The following is a 16,606-nucleotide window of genomic DNA, read 5'->3' on the forward strand; positions in this document are numbered from 1 at the left end:
AGATTTTTCTTTTTTTTTTTTAGTGGATCTCTTTTAATTCTGTGGTGTATCAGTGTCCGTCACAGAATGAAGGGGAATTTTAGTCTTTGTCATGAAGAAAACCGTTGCCAATTTAGGCCTGCGCTACATCCCTAGCCTCCATTCAGTCCTCAGCACTGTCTAAACATGCAAGATCCGAATCAGCCCTTCACATCGGCTGGAGGAAATCACCTGGAAAGCAAGTGTTCTGGCTGGCTGCTATCTACAGCGGAGAATGAAAGTAAACAAGTATGATAGTCGGCAGGAAAGGAAGGATGGGGGAAAAACTAGATTTATCGGTTTTCACTGTTTCGCCGAAAACACGGGCCATCAAGATCTCTTTTGGAGGACGTGGGCTGGTAAAACAAATGTTCTTTTGTTCACTCTTTTTGTTTTCTAGTCTGAAATGTGGGTAGGTGCTCCGAGACGGTGGTTGGGTTGAGTGCCCATCCTGTGAAGAACTCAGTAACTGGACCATCCTTCTGTCCAGGATCGAGTGCAGTGTTTTTGCTCTTAGTGGCAGGGGTGAGGCCGGACGGTCCTTCCTTCATGCATATGCAAGCACGTCCTGAGAAATAAGCTTGGCTGAGTGTCAGACGAGCTCTACAAAAGATTGGTGCTTGACAAGAGGCTGAGCTCCCTGCCAGCCGGGAGGGTTACAAAGTGGAACAGAGGGCCTCCACAATGTTTGCTAAGATCTAAAGCTGTTCTCTAAAGCAATGTTTACATTTCATTCACTTGCACAGCTGAAAAGTACATAGCTTCTTTTTTCTATTTTCCACTTCCACTGTCTTTCCCTTTTCTTTCTCTTTTGACTCTGTGAGGTGTATTCTGCCATTTGGTCAAAGAATGTGTACCAGAGGAAATGATGTGGTCTAATGGGATTATTAGTTGGTTTGTTCCAAAGGACTTTTTCACACCATTGGTGCTCAAGCAAGGTCACCCGTTTGCAAGAGGTTTTTTTTGGACTGCCTTTTTTTTTTTTTTTTTTTTTTCTCTCTCTTCAGCTAGCAACATTTCTAATTTTTGAAGTCAGGTAAAATGGAATGAATTATTACGACCATTCAAGCAATCAATAAACAGAATAACTGAAAAGTTACTGAGAACGCAACAATAACGCTATTTCTTAAAGTAATGGTCTTAAAAATCACTCATTAATTAATAATAGTCATTAATCACTCCCCCTCATGTTTCTTGCAGGTTTGGAACGACGTGCGAGTAAGTACTTAATGCGGAATTGTCATTTATCCCTTTCAGAAATATAAATTTTGTTGTGTTTTTGTCATTATATGCTTAAATAGTATATCAGTGATACTAAACAACAACACCGGTGCAAATGAATTATTTTGGGGACTTCGAAGGGGTGCTATTGAGTAAATAACTCTAGACAAGGATGCTAGATGGTTATGACAACTATGGATCTAAAAATTGACAAAAATAACTTCTGTTAGGCATTTATGGATACATTATGCATTTCTGGTTTAAGTTACATTATGTTCTGTTTTTTAAGTCAATTGATAGCTGGTTTTAGATGAAGCTCTATGAACAGATGAACCTGATCCAGGTCAAGCTCTCAGTCCTTAAACGGAGGACATTTCTTAGCTGCTTGTGGGGTAAAGTGGCTGTCAGTGGGGGTTAGAATAGGATTTCTTGTTCCTCTCACAAACTGGCTTTTTTATGGCTGTCAAGAGGGTTCCTCTTTGGTCATTGTTTATTGCCTTTGTTTAAATGGGCACCCAATTAGCACCGAGATGACAGCAGATCCCCACCAACACCTTTTAAGATGTAGAGGGCTTCCTGCTCGTGAATGGATGCACACGCACACAAGACTTGAAAATAGCCCCGGCCTCAGTCTTAACTTTAGTCTGTGAATTATTATGGGTAAAACAGCTCTATTTTGCTTTTTAAACAGAAGGGACAGTTATACCGATCCTGAATCAAGGCCGGTTATCTTCCAAGTGCCGTGGAACAGCTCTGATAAAAGCACAATACTCCCAAACACAGAGGTATTACTGGAATTTGCACCTGCTGTAGGGAAAGACGTGTGATCTGCTGCAGTGTCCTAAAAGATGACCGCTGCTGGACACAGCAATGCAGTTCACATTTGGTAGTAACTAAGGAGTAGAACATGCTCCAACTTGGAAGGATGGATTGATTGACTGATTGATTTAAACACGTAATTTTAGATCAAAGGTACCATCATTTGTGTTTGTCTTGTTTGCCTGTTTATTTATATATTTAAATTTAAATTGATATATATTTCTATTTTTTTTTTTTTTTACCTTTCACATTAAATATTAAAGATATGAAAGTTTGTCTGTATAGTTTTCTTTTTAGTCCGTGTATTTTTTTTTTTTTTACGTATTTAATCAAATCAAATTATTTCTTTAAAACATGGGTTAAATAAAAATAATAGATTTATTTCATTTATTTACTTTTTTGAAGTTAACTATTAAAGATACTAAGCATTGTTTAGCTTATTTATCTTCATTTTATCTATTTATTTTGTCACTTTAAAGATTTGTTTTTGTCTATTTCGTTCATTTGGTCGTTGCATTCTTTTGTATTTATACTTATTCTAAGCACACTATTTAAAGGATTTATTTCTTTAAAACGTGGCTGTTAAATAATAACAAATATATAAAATCTATTTACGTTTTCTAGTTAGCTATTAAAGATACTAAAGTTTGTTTGTTTAGCTTTTCTCTTTATTTTTGTTATTTATTTTCTATCACATCTTATGTCGTTATATTTATTTTTTGTATGATTATTTTTAATCTAAGCACATTTTTCTTTAAAACATGCTGGTTAAATAATAACAAATACAATACATAAATTTTTAGTGTCTTCAAGTTAACTATTGAAGACACTAAAGCTTGTTCGTTTGTTTATTTGGAGTAAACAATAAAAAATTTTATTATCTATCAATACGATTTACGTTTCATTTCTTTAAAACATGCAAGGTAAATGTCAACGATACCATTTTTTCTATACTTGTATTTTGATTTTGATGTTTTAACTGAATTTGAATCAGTGTGCCACCTCATTTTAAATGATACATGATACTTCTCCTAATTTCATTTTTTTTTTTCATGCGAATGTCATTAGCAGTTCACATTTATTATTATAATTTTTTTTTTTTTTTTTTTTTACTAAATAAATTTTTCCACACATTTTTGAGCTGATTAACCCCCTCACCATCATTTCATATCATCACACACACACACACACACACAGACACACACACACACACACACACTGTGACGAGGACCCTTAAACGTGGTCATTCTCCGAGCGGCAGCTGCGTCCATTCTCTGAGAGGCCTGGGTGCAGACGTCCTCTATTGTAGCGCAAGGCCATAATGTCCCCTTTCAACTGCCCCCTTCATAAACAGCCAGGTGTGAGCGCGGTGAGAGGAGAGGGAGGGAGGGCTTTGCTGGCACTCTGCTCCGCTATTTTCATACGAATGCCCCCTCATGTTGGTAAGAAGAGAGGACTCATAAACATTATAAATACCCAGTGATGTGATAAAGCCCAGTACTTGAGCAGTTGTTGTTTAGCGGTAATGCTATGTGGTAATTATTTCCTCTAAAAAAAGGAAGGGAGCCGGAGGCTAAATTAAAGAGTTCCCTTCTCTCATGCCAATCACAAATTGCCAGACTCTTGTCGCTTCCTCTACTCGAAGGCTGAAATTAGAATTAAAAAGCCACAGTCATTGGCGTCTTTTCCCACCACCCATGGATAGTTTTTGCACAAAGAGAAATGTGCTTGTGTTATATATTGTTTGTGCATTTTCTACGTGTGAGGTCTACCCTGTTTGCATAATTTTTACATGTCAAAACGTATAATCAATATTAATGTAGAAATCTGCAAAGCTAGTGGTAATTTTATGGTGTGCAAAGACTTTATTTGGAATTCCCTGTGTGGTTTAGTAAAGTTTGACTATAGATGGCTAGAAAAGAGATGTATAAAAGTAGTTTTTATCTTTTGGCCATTCAGCTATTATTGTTTCTTTTTTTTTTTTATTAATCCTTTAATTGATTAACATTTTTGTTACTTTTATACTTTAGATCTATTTTATAAAACAAATTATTAATTGATCAATTTTTAATTTTAATTAACCTTTCACATTTTAAATGATTTTAATGTATTTTATACAATTCACTTTATCTACAAACTGTATTTACTTAGTTTTAGCTTTTAGATTATATTCAAATTGTATATTTTAGAATATTTCTATATTGAATGCATTTTATCTTCTAGAGCATTTAAATTTTATATTTTGGAATATTTATTTACTGAATGCACAATTATTTAGCTTTTAGACTTTACATTTTATACTTTATAGTATTTACTAAATACATTTTTACTCGTTTGTTGACTCCTTTATTTATCTTTTAAACCAAATATTTCAATTCTGTATTCTATATGTTATTGTTTTATAAATTCAGTAAATATTAACAGAAAATTACAACCATGTTTCAATGCTGATTTTTGGGTTTTTCATCAGAGGTTCCACCTTTTATCTCATCTTTAGTCCTGAACTGTCCTATTGCTCTTCAGCTGTTCGCCCTCATTGATGCATTTAACCGCCCTTTTCAAATCCTCTCCTTATCACTGCCCTAAGCAACTTCTAAGGTTGAGCGGGGGTGAGCGTTATCAAGATAACTATCCACCCCACACACACCAAACATTAATTCTCTCTGTCAATGACCTGCTCGCGGCATGCTTTCAGGGATTATACTCAACCAGCCATTTCAGGATGTCGAAGTGCGGACAGGGCCTCCTCACATGAGGATTTGCCTTTTCTGTCTTGTTCCTGCTTTTCACCTCTGGGCCTGAGAGGATTAAACCGTGCTTCCGGACGCAGAGCATTATTTGCCTGGGATGAGAAACCTAGAGGAAGTAGCCGGGATCTAGTGATCCCTAAAGACAGGAGTATCCTATCAGATTTGATACAGTTTTAGAAACTTACTGATAAGTCTAGTTTCTGTATAGGGCAAGTAAAAGTTCAAATGAAGTTCACCAAAGACCCAAAAGGCACTTGTGGTGGATGCGGCCCTAGTAAAATCTCATACTCATTTTTGTCCACCAAAACAGGCACAAATGCTTGTATAATTTTTATGTGAATCCACACTACATTGACTACAGTTTGTAATTAGCATTGTACTAAATCGTCTTCATGTGTATATTTATGTATGTGTATATGTGTGTGTCTCTGTGTGTGTGTGTGTGTATACATTATTATTTTTTAATGGTTTTATTATTTTTTTCTTTCATTTAGGTGTAATGTTCAACTGTACTCTCTTTTCCTTTAGATTTGTATTTTTCTTTTATATTTAATGTTAAATGATTTGGTTTTCTATTTATTTTAGATTTGTAATTGTTAAATTTATTTATTTTAGATTTAATATTAGATTATTTGTTTATTTTAGATGTATATCATTATTTAATTTACATTTGATAATATTTTTCTTTTTATTATTATTTTTTTATATATTTGTTATTTCTATGGCAAGAAATGGGCATGAGGCTCTGTAACCCCTACTTTTCATAAGATGCCAAAGGTCTTTTCTTGGGCAAGAGAGGTTCGCAAGAGAGTAAAATGAATGGAAATGTGGGCCACCAGACCTGAATCCATTAGTCTGCTGTCAGCCCTGATAACCTGCTAATGTATGGCTTCACATTAAAAAAACGTGTTTATCTTTCGCCTTCCCTCTCGTCTCTTCACTGAGGATATGATTTAAAATTTTCATGTGTCATAAGTGCTCGGTTTGTGCTCTTGCCATCTGGTTTTAGCTGAACCCCACAAACGATGCCAGAGATCATATCGAGACGTTTTTATATTCAAGTGAGCTTACTCATTATCTCTCTATTTTTCTTTTGGATTCTGGCTATAAGTAGCATGTAACGCGGTTTATCTTGCAAGAAAATCAACAAATGAATATCTAAATCTTCCCCCTCAACTTCCTGGCAACATTATTGGCTTTGTGACTGTTCGTAGTAGTTTATAGTGACGAATAAAAAAAAAAAAAGTTATGAATTTGACCTAGTTTTTATGTTGTCTCATTCCTAGAGTCTTAGAGGATGGGAGTTTTCTTGTCCTGGAGGAATTCCTTTCTGTCTTCCGCCCTTCACTCTGACAATGCAGCGATTCAAAGCCCGTTTCATTGGAGATAGTGGTTCACACTAATGACCCTTGCTTGAGGTGCCTTTTCTGCTGTGGAAGAATGCAGCAGAATCTTTCTCTGTCTCTATTGCAGCTGCTTTCCATCTGCTATATATGCAAGATTAGTATCGCTTTATTCTTACATGTGGGGCTAATAATTTACACATGCTGTCATGCCACACTGTGCTTTACTGTTTCTCGAGCGCCGAGATGCTGAGCAGTGACGCAGCCTGAGGGGACTAAGAGATCTTGGGATACTGGTGTGCCACTAAGCATGCTAGGGGCTTACAAACCCCAGGACAGTCTGGGCTACAGCCTGTCCCTTTCAGCCAATACATCACTGTCATCGTTCATCAAGATGACGATCAAGACGGCTTGGAACGTGAAACTACCTAATTTCACCCAAAAAGTATCAAACAGATAATAGCTAAATGACTTCACCCGAAATGGAATGACGCATAAAACTATGAGAATGTGTAGTTTAGCATCACGCTCTCAAAGTAATAGCAGACAAATATCCTATTAATAATACTTATCACAAAAGCTGGGTTATTAATGTGTTACTCAAATAACTGTTGGAGCCAAGTATTCCTCTATTTTGTTTAATTAAGGAGTTACTGTTTTAAAAGTTTAATTTGATTTCTGCTTTTTTCTGTCGTGTTATAGGCTTTACATGTAATAGGTTTCAGAAATGCTAATGTACTTAACCATGCAGACATTTTCTGGCCCAACATGACTGAGGGGCCCATATTGCGGATCCAGATGATGGTTCTGATAAAGACTCCAAAGGAAATGACTTTTATATTCGGTTTCAAGCTCGACGGGCAATGAGGGCCCATGAAACCAATACATCGTTTGAAGTGTTAGTCAATAAGTAGCCCGTGAACTCATTCCCTGATTGCACATGGCAGCCATGTAGCCTAGCAGCTAAAGTAACACTCTATTCCGACAGTTGTTTCAGCTTAAAGCTGAAAATGGTTATTGCTTGGGATCTGGAGGCATTTATAGATACTTTGGTCCAAGAAAGTACTTGACAACGCTCTTAATTTTTCTGGCAAAAGGAACCATCCGTGGAGCGGTCAGTCTGGGACATGTGCGGGCAATTAGCTTAAAGTTAGCTTCCCCGATCTGAAACACAGGATTGTTTTGTCAAGAAATAAAGTATTAGCAAAGCAGCTGAACTGCTATTAAAACATGTGATGGTTTCCTTACATTAGCAGGTCTGTTATTGGTAATTATTCAGTCCAGTGAGGCATGAATCCCCCTCCGCTCTCAGCACAAAATGATTGAGACAGATATGCAAATAGTGGTTTAAATGTCATTTTGACAGTGTGTAAACACACTCTGTTATAACAGGGTGAAATTACTCTGATTTAAGTTTTAATAATTGAGGTTCCACCCCATAGTTATTGGTTGATTAGAGCCACATGACACACATGACACTTGTCTGTATAGTGATAATTGCGTTAACTAGCAACCCGCTTTGATGTCGAATCTCAAAGAACTGCGCTGACGAGCCTGACAATGGTCACCGCTGTCTGGGAAATCAAAGTGGTGCAATTAGTTTGCAATTAGCTTACTGGTTTACCTTTTGATCTGTGTGATGTTGCAGCCTGATGAATGGCAATCAGTGCTGTTTTTGGATGGCTGTTGAGTTTTGGTGCATCCTAAGTGCCCTTTGAGATGTGTTCTGTCTTTGACACCTAAGCTCATGTATGTTAGCGATAAAGATGTGGGTATTTCAGGATAGAGATGGGGTTATTTGCTGAGATCAGAGCATGCTTGAGGTCAAAGCATTAGGCAGCTGACTCTATAAAGTCTTTGATCCAGAATGTGGCTGCATTGCACACGTGCTTTTGGCACTTGAAACCGTGGAAGACAACACCACGAATGTCATTTATGTTTAGAGCTTGTTCGCGCTCTCTCTCTGCCCCCCCCCCTTGGCCCAAAGACACCAAATCTCATCCAAGCATAATGAATGAGACAAATGAACCAAGTAGGCCCCCTCTAGCTTATATACACACACAAGGTTCTCGCTGCACCTGTGAGCCTCATTTAGGATTGTAGATGCGAGAGGGCCCTTGCAGGGGAGAGAGGGTTAATTCAGTGTCCCCTCTTTTGTGCATTGGGAGGGGGATTTTTTTTTTTTTTTGGTTTTGCTCTGGACAGCCTAAGTGACCTCCTGCGGGGTCTTTAGGCTTATCTGACACGAGAACAGTTCACAGTGTCCCATTCTAGAGGCCTCAAACATGAAATCCCAAAGACCCTTAAAGGGATAGTTCACCCAAAAAAAGAAAATTCTGTCCTTAATTACTCCTCATATCATTCCAAACTCGCGAAACCTTTGTTCGTTATAAGAACACTAATTAAGATATCTTTTAACATTTCTTTGCTACCTTCATGGGCCTTGATCATGTCTGTTGCTGTCTATACAGGGTCAGTAAGCTCTTAGATTTCATCAAAAATATCTTAATTTGTGTTCTGAAGATGAACAAAGGTCTTACAGATTACTAATTGATGAAAGAATTTTCATTTTCTTTAAAATCTTATGTTTGATGCATTTTTGTGTTTCATTTCAATGCATTTCATTTTATTGCACAAACCTTTATTTCAAAGACATTTTAAAGGATTTGTTAGACAGAAATGAATTTTTTTTTTTATTCAAATAATAATAAAATAAAATCCAATAAAAACAAACATTTATTTCTTTATTTAGACAATGCAAGAGAACAAAGGAAGTGAGTACTCAAGAGAGTACTCAAACATGGGTTTGCTCACAAGACTAACAAATTAATTTAACCGAAAACTGAAAGATTTCACTTATTTTGAAAGATACTCAAATTTCCCTTGAGATCTGAACTGAGAGTTTGTTTGTCTTGGAACAACTTTTTAGAGACAACAATTAGAGACATTTCTCTGTCAGTGATCAATGAGTCTGCTAAAGAACAGGGTTGTTTGCCACTTCTCTACCTCCAAGGCTTTTACAAAATATCTGGGGGGGGGTTGGGGGGCTTGCTTTGGGGTCTGAGGTGCGGGATATACTAAGTGTGTAGTTGTAATGGGTTGGGCCACACTTTGTGAATTCATTCAATCTAATTTGAGCTCCTTCCCTAAAGCCCTCATCCCATTACCCTTTTCCCAAACCTCATGTGAACCAAGAATGGAGGTTTCTTGTGCCCCTGTTAAAAAATAGTCTTTGTTGCTCTTAATCTAATATCCTGAGCATTTAAACAGCAGCGAAAACGAGAATCCTGCTAAAATGGTGGAAGTATCCGTTTTCACCCAGTAGTTCCGCTGAATGCGCCAGCCGGAAAATGGATCGGAGTGAATCTCGCAATGGCATGCTAGTGGCGTTAAGATGTGATGAATGCTTTTGTGTCCGGTAGCATAGGAAACTCTTTAAAAACAAGACTCTGTTTGATTACACGCTTAATGAGTAGAAGGGGAAAAAACTTGTTTTACAAATGTAAGTGATCTCAAACCTGAGTCACGCTGTTCCTTTCCACTGTAAACATTAAGCTATGCTAAAACTCATCTGCAGGACCTTATTGACCCTTCCAGCCTTTCCTGAAACTGTCTTCAGACTAGTACCACTTCCAGATTATCATCATTAGCATAGAAATGGTGAAAAATTATTTGTATTAAAGGATAGACCTATAAAAGGTGCTAGTCTTCTGTGTTGCTACCTGAGTAGGGTACGTGATGACAAGTTTGCAATGTTTGTTTGATTTGGGGCTTTTGAGAGGCTTGTCGCGAGTGAAGATTGATCAGTGTTTGAGTTTGGTCTGGTCTAACTGAAACTTTTACCAGGTGTGAAAGCAGCTTTAAAGAATGCTAATAGGTCACTTAGCAGCCTTTGTTTTCATTTCCTCAACTGATGAACTTAGTTGCTAAGATAGCACTGAAACCAGGGTTAGCATGTTTGAGCTGCAGATTGATAAAAGCCATTTTCTGTTGACATTCAATGAACATGAGGATAAAATAAGTTTTTCATTGTCAGGGTGTACCAAAATTAATTTTTTTTAGAATGGTCCTCCAGGACAATGGCATGCCTACTTTGTCTTGTTTGATTCAATAAGTTATTCATAAATATCTAAATTTCTGTGAATACATATTTTGAAAACATTTTGTTCCGTAATTAATTTATTGAAAATGTATACATTTGTTGCTTTCCTGATATAAGTAATAAAAACTCCTCAAGTGTAACCTTTCTTCTTTAATATGCAAAATGTAACATTGCATTTGCATTTACATTGCATTTTTGAGCAAGTTAAATTTAAACCTTTTTGACTTTAGTTTTTACCAAAAATTCTCAAAACCAATATAATTATATGGCACATGCATTTTTAACGTTTTTTTGTTTGTCTTAGACACTCTGACATTGTCCCTAAAGCGAATGTTTAACGAAACTAAAATTGAACAGAAAATAAGCTATTAACGCTGAATATTTAGTCTAGCTTCAGATAAATTACAGTGAAGCTATTTAAATCCAGTACAGCATAACAAATGGCATTAACTAAAAATGAATGAAACTAAATGGCGCTAATGATCATGGCTCAGTCTCTTATCTCTGGAAAATCTCTTTCTCGCTTAACTCAAGGCAGTAGATTGCAAAAGGACAGGAATGTTGCCGAGACAGCTGAAGATTTATAACAGGGAGGTGTGAGTTGGGCAGATGTAACAGTGTAGTGCAAACGGCATTGCATTGGGGTCTATGAAAGGCTTTCTTGAACTGACCACACTCTTTTTTTATGCCACTGGCTTTAGAGGAAACTACACTACAGCTATATGTGTGAGTGAGATTTGAGGATCCCCAGGCTGCTTCTGTGGGATTCCTGTGAGCTACAAGTGGCAACATAACTGTTCAGAGACGTGCTCCCCTCCCTCCCTCCCTCCCTCCCTTTCTCATTCGCATTCTCAATCCCCTCCCTCCTCTTCTCCTCTCTCTCCTCCCTCTCTCTCTAAATCTCAGGTTACCGTGGCTGGAGTTTTTAGACATCTCTGACTAGTGTTTCCCTTATGTCCTTGTCCCTGCCTCCAGCCTGGGAAGAGCCACCCAGTACCCTCTCTGATTGGACTGGGTAGTTTGTCTTGACGCACCACTGTGCTGAGTGCTGGAGGACGTGTTTCAACAGATGGTTGGGGTTAGTGTGTGTCATCACATTGGAGAACGGATTAGAGGAGGAAGGTTGTCTTCCAGGAGCAGTGTGGTCCCCACAAACTGAGGAGCTCTGAAGAGCGAACAACCCACAGCAAGAGAGATCAACCCTATGAGCAAGACTGACATCCAGGTACTAACACTTCTGATTCTCCCTCTCTCCAACTAGTTTGTTTTTCTTCTGGGATTTTTCTGGGAGTTTAGTTGTATTTAACGTTTATTTATTTATTTTTTTTTGACTATCATTTGGTGCTCTTGTGTGAAGCTGAAGTGCTGTCAGCTTTGGGATTCAGTGAGAGAGATTTCTGAATGAGAGATTGTGGTTTCTGAATGACTGGACGAATTATGCAAATGTAACTGCATGAAGATGACATGCAAACCTTGATTTAATTGCTGAAAAGTTGAAGTGAATATGTCAGATTAAGGATCCCCAGTTATAAATTCAAGTTTGGTAAACTTGGTCTAAACTTTAACTTGCCTATATATTAACACACAAATTAATTTAGAGTCTGAGTCTGCACATGTTGCCGGTAAAGGCAAGTTTAATGCATTTCAACAGCATCAGTCATGTCTTGCATTTAAGCTGGCTCCGTCTTCATTCTAAACAAATGTGGCATTACGAACATCTCCTGGACCAGGTTGCAACACATGCAAACCAGGAGGCGACTCAAAAGAAATCATGCCACAAGCTTCACTCAACTCCAGTAAACCAAAAAAGGGAAACCTGCCAATGAAGAACTAGATGTCTAGCATTAATATGTTGCTGCCGGGCATGTATACAGTGCGAGGTGTTTGCTGAGGGGACTGTTCAGCTGTAAGGGTGAGGGGGGCAGAAGAATGATGCCAGGAATGCCACAAAGACAGAGTTGTGTGAATAATGTTTATTTACACACATTAATCAGCCATGTCAACATCACTCACTCACTCACATGCTGAAATTCATTTGAGAAAACCACAAATACATCAGCACCAGTGTTGAGATTTTACAATGAAAGCAGTCATTACCAGTGACGACTGCGGGATTATGAAGAGACGTGAATTTAGGAACTCATTTCTTCTCATTCAGTCTGTTTTCGTTTTTGCGGGATGTACAGTTATGCCTTATTAGTTGCTCTAAACTCATTAGTGTTTGAAAACACATTTGAGAGATGAAGCTTATGTAGACATTACCTTTCGCTGAATCAATTTAACGCACAGGTGAATTTGATTTAATGTGAGGTTTAAAATTACCTTGCCAAATCAATCTTGATGGGTTGCATTAGTAGCCAGAACTGCCTTTCAAGACGTCTTTATTTTACGTGAGCCATATGTAAGTAGGTGTTGTTTATGGTCTCAGACCCTTGTTTAAGTTTGAAAGCAGACAATACCCTTGACCTGTTCGTTCTTTGTGAACAGAGCCATGCCATAAACTTGTCAGTTAAAGCTCTTTATCAATCACTTGCTCTTGGTGCAATTAAGTTTAAATATATGAATCTGCTTTTCATTTACATGCACTGTTTATAATTGAATGGTGCAGTCAAAAAGGAAAGTTGTCAATTACTCGTGTGCATGTTATTTCAAACCTGTATGACTTTTTAAGGATTGCAAAAAGTATTGTTAAATTTTCTGGCTACTCCAGGCTGTCGAGCTCCAAATCATAAAACGGCAACATATAAGTGATACATTTAACTCATGAATTATGAAGCCACCTGAAAGCATTTTCGGATAAACAGACTAACATTTTAGAGCTTAGCAGTTTAAATTCCTATTTACTTTAATCATTGAAACACAAAAGGAGAAATATTTCATATACCAAATGACATGCATGTTTGGGATGACTTAAGGGTGAGTAAATAATGGTAGAATTTTTATATCTGCGTAAACTGATACATGATCCTGATCCCTGCATCTTTTTGAGATTGCTGTGGTTTTATGTCAAAGTCTAAACAGCCACTGCAGCTGTTGTGAATAATTTGCAGTTGAAGATTTGGATCTGCCAACACTAATATTGTTTCAGTAGCTGTTCAGTCTTTTGGAGCGTTTGACCGGGGATCAGCTGTACCGTGAGAGTGGGACCATGAGAGAGCATGAACTCTAAGCTGTGTGTGTGTGTGTGTGTGTGTGTGTGTGTGAGAGAGAGAGAGAGAGAGAGAGAAGTAGGATTCATATTGAAGAACAACTTTGGGAATCATTTTTTAATTTAGATTTCAGTCTTATTGTCAATGAACATTTCATATGCTGTGATTTAATATCCTGTATGGCTTCTCAGTTTTCCTAAGGCTTTGGACATGTGTTAAGTATTTAACCCCCTGCCATTCGTGTTCACTTACCAACTCAAATCAAAAGCAGCGTGAACACTTGTGCCACTGCACCACTCTTGTGCTGTTTATAAAATGGTTATTTGCTTTTAACTAGTTGCATATATTCACTGCTGTTATGTCAAACAAATCACAGTTGCCAGCATGCTGGACATTTAACAGTCTTGTATGTATGGTCCTTTCTGTCAAGTGCTGGAAAAATGGCAGCATGTGGAGGTGGCCAATGGTGCCAGCTGTTCCCAGGATCCTCTGAGGAGCACCATTGTGTTAGTTACACAGCTATTCCCACCACATGGACATTAAAAATCTTGTTTAGATAGGCAGTGAGAGAGGAAATTGAGCCACACTGTGTAGTAGTTGTTTATCTCAGCTTAATAATAGTGTTCCTGCAGGAAGTGAGGTTGTAATTTAAAAGGGAAGGGTGGGTGACATCATAGCTGTAATTGAGAGTTGACAGTGCATGGTGTTGTCTTGCTTATCTGTAACTCATAGCACTATGTTATGGTCTATAGTTTATAATTTTGCTGTGACTATCACTTATCTCTTGTTATAGGGTGCAGTTATGATGTTTGAATGCTTCTTCCAGCTTTAGCAACTTGTGAAGGAAAAAAAGAACAAGCTCTCAATAGTGCCCCCAAGTGTTTTATAGAGCATCACACTGTTCCATCAGGGTCACATTAGGCAAATCCATTGTTGGTTTGCCTAGATTGCCAAGATTTGGGGAATCTCTAGGCAAAAAGGACAGTTCTCTAAGGGCCTTTCAAGAACTTGAGGCTGCCGATGGTTCATCTAGTCACAACTTAAAAATGATAAACCAGTGGTCACCAAACTTGGTCCTTTAGGGCCAGTGTCTTGCAGAGTTTAGATCCAACCCTAATTAAACCCACCTGAACTAACTAATCAAGGTCTCACTAGGTATACATGAAACTTCCACTTGAATGTTTTGAGGCAAGTGGGAGCTCTGGAGGACACCATCCCTCCAGGACTATGAAGGTTCCTCTTCCAATAATTTCACATGAAATTGTATTTTGAGGCAACTCCAGAAGTTATCTAGGGATTCTCAAAGATTCTGGAAATACGTAAATTTGAGGAACTCCAAATGGTGTCTCCTTATATTTAACTTTTTTTTTTTTTAAAGATGCACCTAAATCTAGAACTTATTAGCAAAGGGCATCTTGTACACCTCCCTGAACTCCTCTGGGTAATTAGAATTGGTAAGGGAATGGAGACAATTATGGTCATTACTGATGAGTAGTAGAAGCATAGGCTTTTAGTTGCTTGCCCAAAGAATGGAGAGTGTTAGGGATCTTCTAAACATTCAGGACTTGTTCACTCTAGAGAAGTGCCATTTAAGTCATTGGGATGGACTAGCCAGCTCTAAAGAGAAGTTAGGGCCTTTCGGTTTTGTCAGTGGAAGAGCTCTGAAGCTTTTGCCTAGGAGAAATCACATGTTAAAGTAGCTTGTTTTACCTGCCATTGGATGTTATCTTCCATGCCATGACAATCCCGCTGGACAATTTTGTAGAGAACAGGCAATCCTATTTAAGGTTAAAAGAAAAAGGGCCTGCCTATATCATATGCAATTAAGCAGCCGTCAGGATGCATTGGAGTGAAGGAGGCTCAAAAAGGTGGTGTGGCCAGGGGGTGATGCTTTTATCCTCCACTAATTCAGAATAGAAATAGAGAACCAACTGGGGGGGAAGAATAGGCATGCAGCTCTGCCGACAGCTCACCTAATAAAAGACAGCATGCAATGCTTTCAGAAACGTAACCTCCCACCCTTCCTGTTTAATTTTTTTCTTCAACTTCAGCAGGAACGAATTGAGTGGGTCCATAACAGCCTCTTTTGGACCTGACCGCTCTAGACATGCAACTTATCTAGACCCAAGCGTATTCTGTTGCTGAACAACTTTGATTTACTTTCATGTCTCTTTCTCGTCTTTACCGTAGGGATATGAGTTTGACCTCTGCTGTGGCTTGCTCTTGAGTGGAATGCCTATAAACCTTTCATTGCTTTGGGTTTGTCTCGCCAGAGCCCAACATGCAAGCCACTGGAGAGCCGTACCATCCAAATGAAGTGGTTCTGTGGTTTTCCTGTTCGGTTGCCATGGTGTGATCGATGTGGCAGTGAAGAAATTAGACATAGATCAAGGGTAGGGAAATTGCATTTGGTTTTCTCCTTTTAATTAATTTGACCAGAATGTTGTTTTTAGTTGATTGACAGATGTTTCATAATACAAAAGGAAGGAATAAGCTAGTCCCTATTTTATTTCAGGACTGTTCAAGTATCAGTATGAAAGCCTGTTTAACTAAAAAGGCAAAGCCTGATCTGAACTGATTCTGAACTTCAGAAATAATTTTTTTATTTTTTTTTTTTTTTTGCAAATCTCACAATGTTATTTTGTCTTGCATTTTTGGGCAGTGGGGTTATTTCAAGTTGCAAAAAAAAAATTCTGACTTCTCGGAATTGTGACAACCTCAGATATGTCTTTGTCTCAAATTGCTACTTTGTCGTGATTGCAGCTGTTTATTTGTCAATTAAATGTTTTCTTAATCCCAACTGTAATCATGTAATCATTTTTAACTTTTTGACTTGGTGATTATATCAGTTTGACTTCTTTATTTTTAACTATATTTTCTGTATTTCAAGTTTATATACATTTTTCACTCTTATATTGAAATGGGCTTCCATAGGAAAGAGACTGGCCAGCTGAGATTCCCAGAGGGCATTCCAGAGCTCTGCTGAGGCTCATTTACATATGGCATGTTTTTCTCTGGCACTCAGCATTTTAGGTTTGGCCTGCTGGCCGTGAATTTGTAAATGCATGTGAATATTTGCCTGCACTTCTTTTGAAAATGAATCCTGTGATTTTGAAAAGATCATACAGTCTGTGGATGGGGCGTGACCTGTAAGTACAGGTGTCAGAAAAATGCCAGTGCACTCAGAGTTAATTGCGTTACAAA

The 16,606-nt window shown here is 38.0% G+C and overlaps 1 protein-coding gene across 6 annotated transcripts in view; it reads left to right on the forward strand.

Moving 5' to 3' along the window:
• sulf1 (sulfatase 1) overlaps positions 1 to 16,606 on the forward strand; it is an 80,957-nt gene that overhangs the window by 30,691 nt on the left and 33,660 nt on the right. For 4 of the 6 annotated variants that reach the window (XM_043226833.1, XM_043226838.1, XM_043226837.1 and 1 more), the window contains exon 2: positions 11,229 to 11,478. The exons of 1 other annotated variant lie outside the window; for it this stretch is intronic. The gene's annotated coding sequence lies outside the window, so the exon portion shown is untranslated. Of the gene's footprint in view, positions 1 to 11,228; positions 11,479 to 15,675; positions 15,796 to 16,606 lie in introns of all 6 variants that reach the window. One more of the 6 variants, XM_043226834.1, reaches the window with a different exon arrangement.

This window comes from Puntigrus tetrazona, chromosome 24 (genome assembly GCF_018831695.1).
Source record: "Puntigrus tetrazona isolate hp1 chromosome 24, ASM1883169v1, whole genome shotgun sequence".
NCBI classification, from domain to species: domain Eukaryota; kingdom Metazoa; phylum Chordata; class Actinopteri; order Cypriniformes; family Cyprinidae; genus Puntigrus; species Puntigrus tetrazona.